A 6,479-nucleotide genomic window follows, 5' to 3' on the forward strand; every position below is an offset into this window, starting at 1 on the left:
TTTAACATATTTTCCTTCAACATCTAGGTTTGATATGGCCTAAAAATGACTCAACCCAAGGAGAGTGGGGTGAAGAAAAAACCTTATATCACATAAATACCTAATTTTCAAAGCTTAGTTAATTGCTATTCCTTCCTCAATCAGCCACGAAGAGAGAAAAAGACGAACTATCGACTAGTTCGGATTCCTAATGCTTGAATCCACTTGTTTCACCATCTCCACCTTTGATTTTGCTTCAAAACACTAAGGATATGTTTAGGAGGTATAGAGAGAGTTTTAGGTCTGATTTCGGTCGAAAATAAGGCTTGGAGAAGAATGCCACAACTTTATATAGCATGATAATTCTCAACCGACTTTGTGGGTTCCAAAGGGAGCTGCTTGCGCAGTCTCGCAAAAAGTATACTAAACACTATCTGCAGAAATATTAATGGTTCTATAATGCCTCATATCAGCAGGTTTTCATGAAAGAAAGAAAGGCAGAAAAAGAGCTGATTTTATCACAAAAATCAACAGTTTTTAACTTTAAAAAATAGCAGCTATACTGTAGATTTTTAACCAAAAAATAGCAGCTCTACAGTTGCTAAAATATGAATTTTAGCCTGGGAATAAAGTGATACTAATCTTGATTGTTGCTACTTGTAGATGGTCGATGGATCAGTTGATTAGCAGCTTGTGGTGCAGAGGTAGCTTCTCCTAGTGACGAAACAGACAATGTTGCTAGTATGTTTGGATTAATTAATCTTGCACGCTGAAGTTGAGCAATTATATCTATAGTAATTTCTTGTCGCATAGTTCTTTTTTGTTCCTCCATTTTTCGAATCCTTTCTTGCATTTCTTGCACTGTATCATTTGTGGCATTTGAAGTCGGATTGGAATGGATTACTTTTCCTTTCAAAGTAGTCTTTGTAACTCCTCGTCCATATAATCTTAAATGTCCTGGATTTTCAGGACCCATGATAGATGAAAATGCATCAACAGACTGACTGCCATCTACACTTTGTTGTGTTTCAATTTTTTCCATTTCAGCCTAACAAAGCAAATTCAACAAAAGAATTAAAGTAAATAAAAAATAAGGAAGAAGAATAAATAAAATGATCTCATCTAAAACTTGCAAATAGATAATATTCGTACAATTTTACTAGTTGTATTTTCGTCTGAGTCCTTGTACAAACGCCCAAGTTTTCTTGCTCTTGTGGCCACAAATATCTCCTTAAGTGATACAGATTCCTTTGTTTTTTCCTAGTCGCATGAAAATGGATATAAGAGATCTTTAAAAAATATAAGTTTAGATATAATAATAAATAAGAGTACACACCAATTCATTGTGGATTACAGCAAAACTTGTTTTGCCAACAGTGTGTGGATCTGTCAAATATTTCCGATTCTCCTTGTTGATTTTGGATGATTTCTGCAAATAAAATGAGTCAATACAATATATCTAAATAAGACAATTAGTAGCATTTTGAAATGGCAATGAGAACATTGTTAAATACTTTACGTCAATAGTTAGAAGCATTTGGGAAGAGGGATGTCAAGGGAAATCCTATGTGAACTCTACATCAAAAGCTGAAGAAGGCTGCTACTAGGCTTAACTCTTGGTCAACGTAGACTTATGGGGATATCTATGATGACCCTAAAAGAACATAGCAGTAGACTAAGAGCAATTATAGGTGGAGGACAAGAATGAGAATAATAGAATCAGTATGAATAAAGAAAAAGCTGAATACATTCAATATCACAAGCTTCAAGAAAATATTCTGAGACAGAACTGACTTACTGGTGGAGACTCTAATACTGCCTATTTTCATGGAGATGATGGACATGGAATGATCATTGACAATATTATGTACTCCGGCTTCATGCAAATCCATGGTGATAAATTATAGTTCATCAACATGACTGGCCATGTACTATGGAAAATGCTCATGGTTCGAAATGGGTTAAAACCATCACTTGAAAGACCCAATCTAACATTATGAGGATCTTTAGAGAAGTTCGGGTGCAACAAGTCAAAATCCTTCTAAGCTTCCCCATCAGCAGGATATCTTATATTTCCATCTTTGGGTCGTTCAGTAGCATGCCATCTCATAGCTACAGCTGTTTCAGAACACATGAATATCCTCTGAAGCCTAGGCTTTAAAGGAAAGTACCTTAAAACCTTTGCAGCAACTTTGGTTTTTCTATTAAACAAGCCATCACAAACATTCTTCCATCTAGAAGATCCACACACAGTCTGCCTTCTCATTCTCATTCCAAAAAAACATGCAATCGTTAGGGCAAGCATGTTTTTTCTCATAATAAAGACTCAAATCTTTTATCACCTTTTTTTCCTTGTGAAAAGACTTAGGTAACTTAGCAAATGGAAAGGCCTCTTTTATCAAGTCTAACAAGTCTGAAAATGCTACATTACTCAACCCATGAATGCATTTAAACAAGAACAACCGAATGGTGAAATCCAGTTTAGAGAAATTTTTACACCCTGGATATAACTCTTGTTTTTCTTCCTCCACTAATTTAAAAAATCTCTTTTCATCTTCAAATGGTCCCTCTCTCACTCCTTCATGGCTCAAGTCACCTTCTACATTTCTAAAAGTATCATGAAGCAGACCATTAATATCGTCATGCATATCGGAACCATCATCATCATTGGTTGGATGTGGCATATTTCTCGAGGAAAACCCTTCCCCGTGAAAAACGCATTTGGTGTATCCATGAGTAAACCCATAAGCAACTAAGTGATCCTCCACCACATTTCTATAATGCCAATAACGATTAAAGTATTTTTTACAGGGGCATAATATTTTATTTTCTTGGAAAGCTCGTTCAAACGCTTTATCAAGAAAAGCACTCACTCCACGAATATACTCATCGGTGGATCTTCGGAGACCCATCCAACTTTTATCTCCATTATCCATTGGGTATCCTATATGGTATGAGCAAAACACTTAAATCAAGATTTAAATTGTTAATTTTAATAAAGAACTATGTTCGATAGAACTATCAACAAGTTCAATGTAGGAATACATGTAAGGTTAATACAAAAGATGCATTTCCAGCTTCATAAAAATGTGGTATTTATTCAAGTGAATGTGCATCTATGCTTGGATAAAAGTTGCACCTTCAATGGAAAATGTAATTAGTTTACGTTTGTATGCATTTCACTGTTGTCTTTTTGGAACAATATGGCAATTATACATGACAAGCGAGATGTAAAGGCCATGCTCGACTTTATTCACTCTTTATACAATCAGTACATACTTAATTTTATTGTAATTTTCACACCACCAGCAAACTACTGATGCTGGTTTCATAAATAACTTTACCTTACTTATCAAAAATATCTAGTAATTTTGCATGGACAAATGTAAGCAGTGCAAAATATAGCAATAGCCAAGCAACTATACTTTACAACGCTGTTTGTCCTGAAACTTAAGAGCCCTAAAACCCACATAAGGAATATTCTTTATCTTCAACCCAATGACTAGTTCAATGAACTAACATTAAAATGATAAACCTTTCCTTATCAAAAAAAGAAAAAGAGTGATGCCCTTACAATGAATAAGGTTTAATTACCAAAATCTATCTGTCTTGTTCAGTTGTTATCCTCTATTATGACTTAGAAAAAAACATACACATTGAAAGAAAGCAACAAAAATGCAAATAAAGAGATTGCCTTATAACAAAAGACAAGAATGTTTGTCCATCAGTTATAGCTGAGCTAAGGCTCGGCAATTTAATACAGTTTACTTACTCATGAACTATTGTTTAAACTTTTGAAATCATTTCAATGGTGAGAATAACATATGTCATTCTATTTGCATAATCTGCTGAATATTCTGAAATGAAGAGTCATATATAACAAAGGTTCTATCATGTACTTTCTAAATAAAACTTTCAATCAACAGAATACCAAACTATTTAATCTTTCAATAAAGCAGTAAAAGAATAAAATCACCCACACATTGAATAAAAAAAATATAGAAGAAACAAAGAAATCTAGCAACTAAGTAAAGAGGAGATCTTTCCGTTAATTTAATTCGAAAGAAATAGAATACTTAATACATCTAGCTAAATCATTATTTTATGAGATTTTGGTAGATATAGATTTATGAGTTAGTTATCCATATTTTCAATGCTTGGTGGGATTTTATGTAACTTTCAGCAATAAAACTTGTTAGTTTTCTTGTATAATTGAAGAGTTACCATAAATTGATGCCAAGAGAATTCTCTTCAGTTCCTACTACACAATAAAGAATATTTCACTTTAAAGCATCTATTCAATCATATAGGGGTGTACATAGGTCGGGTTGGTTCGAATTTTTCAATTATCAAACCAAACCAATAGAGTCGGATTTTTAAATTTATAAACCAAACCAAACCAACAAAGTCGGATTTTTCAATCTCGGTTTTTCTCTGATTTTTTGGGTTTTTTTGGGTTTTCGGATTTTTTTCCGATAAAGACTTCATAGCATAAAATATGTAAATTGTGCTCCAAATATTTGTTAAGTCCTAGTAAAATACAACTATATAATGTATTTTTCAAGAAACTAACACAATAATATGAGATAAGTCATAGCATTATACTAAAATATTCAATAACAAAGATAAAATAATAAAATTACATAAAATAAATATTGCTAATTAATAAGCCATAATAAAAATTAACATAATCTAAAAATACTATATAGGTCATGTTAAAATAAGTATAGCTAATAAGTACTAATATTAATTACATAACTAAGAACTAAAGAAAAAGATAAACTAAGTTATGCATTTTCATTATAAACCAATGTAAAACAAAAATATTTATCCAACAATATCGTTATTCCTAGTATTGAATTAAATTTCTTTTGTTAGTATTAGTATTGATTTGAACTTTGTTTGAGTTACTACATTTATGAGCTTTAAAATTTATTTACTATTCAAGAATATTTAGTCGAAACTTGAAATAATACGTTAAAAGATAAAACTGTGAAAACGTTTAAGAAATATTTATAAATTACATTACAATAAATATTTATATGTATAAAATATTTTTAAAAATTATATAAATGTATTATCGGGTTGGTTTGATTTCGATTTGACTTTTTTTAGTTAAAATCAAACCAAACCAATTATGGTCGGGTTTTATTTTTCAGTACCAAACCAAATCGAACCAAACCACATCGGATTTTCTTTTTCGGTTTGACTCGGATTATCGGTTTGATGCGATTTATCGATTTTCTTTGTACACCCCTACAATAATATCATTCAAATTAATTAGAAAGCAACTAATTACCCACCCTTTATGTCACATATTACACTTTTCTCAAGCAACTCCCTAATCACGGGTATTTGTAGGACTTCATTTTTGTTTACCCGAAAAACAGATAGAGTTGAATTTATACGTAGTTCGAAGGATATGTGATGTAGCTTAATACAAATCGTAAGGATAAATAGAAATATCAAGTATAGATTGCAAAGAACACAAAATAGACAAGGTTGTATAGAAGATAAAATTTTGGACCAAACAAGTGGAATCAGATTAAGAAGCTTGAAAGAACAACTCTTCACTATATGAGAATATGATGCTTGAATTACAATGTTAGCAAAAAACCTTCCCTTTACAGAAATGATAATCATGCCCTTTATAGTAGAGGGATCTTGCTTTAAATATAATTAAAAATACTCAGTGGGAGACCCATGATAAATCAGCTTTTTCATAATTCCTGCCAAGATTCTCTCCTCTAGTGGGATTGCAACGGCTTTTGTCTGTGAGCACGATCTTGACTCGAGCTCTCGATCTTGGCTTGAGCTCGATTCTGACTCGAGCTCTCGATCTTGACTTGAGCTCGATTCTGACTCGAGCTCTCGAATTGATTCGGGATTAATGTTGGTCGGTCTCTGGATCATAAGCTTGATAGCTTTACTTTGCATCATAGTTCGATTTGGATCCTAGCTTGATAATGATATCGAACTCGACATTGATCGGCCCCTCGAGTTCGAAGCTTGTTTATACCATCTTCGGAACCCATCTCGAGGTATCACTTCGATCGATTATCTTTCGAACATGATCAGACGTACTAAGGCCGAAATCTATTTCGACCGTATACAGATAGTCCCCTCGTTTCTCAGGAAGAATGTGGTGAGAAACGATATGATTTTTCAACGGCTCGATTGGATTATAAGCTGACATTTTCATCGGGCTCGATCATGACGCACGTGATAGCTGTCTCGTCGATTTAGTCTTTAAAGGCATTTAATGAATGTCAGACGGTTGTCGGCCACCGCAGATACTGAACCGCCATTGCTTAAACCTATAAATAACCCTTTCTTTTATCATTTACCACTTTTACATCTTCAATCTTCCAAATTTCTCAAGTCCCTTTTCGTATTCTCTGGCTTACCCGCAAATCTGTGATTTCTCTTTGCAAAAAGCCCCTCTTCAATTTTACCAATTTTTTGTCACTTTCTTCTATTCCTCACCTTTGAATTTGAAA

The 6,479-nt window shown here is 33.1% G+C and overlaps 1 long non-coding RNA gene across 1 annotated transcript; it reads right to left on the reverse strand.

Annotated features, from left to right (window-relative positions):
• Positions 1 to 564: 564 nt before the first annotated feature.
• On the reverse strand, positions 565 to 1,443 carry LOC108946449 (uncharacterized). The gene is made up of 3 exons (XR_011415140.1): positions 1,316 to 1,443; positions 1,132 to 1,239; positions 565 to 1,027 (listed from the first exon to the last, which is right to left on the reverse strand). It is a non-coding gene; the product is annotated as an uncharacterized lncRNA (long non-coding RNA).
• Positions 1,444 to 6,479: the final 5,036 nt, after the last annotated feature.

This window comes from Nicotiana tomentosiformis, chromosome 3, assembly GCF_000390325.3.
Source record: "Nicotiana tomentosiformis chromosome 3, ASM39032v3, whole genome shotgun sequence".
NCBI lineage: Eukaryota > Viridiplantae > Streptophyta > Magnoliopsida > Solanales > Solanaceae > Nicotiana > Nicotiana tomentosiformis.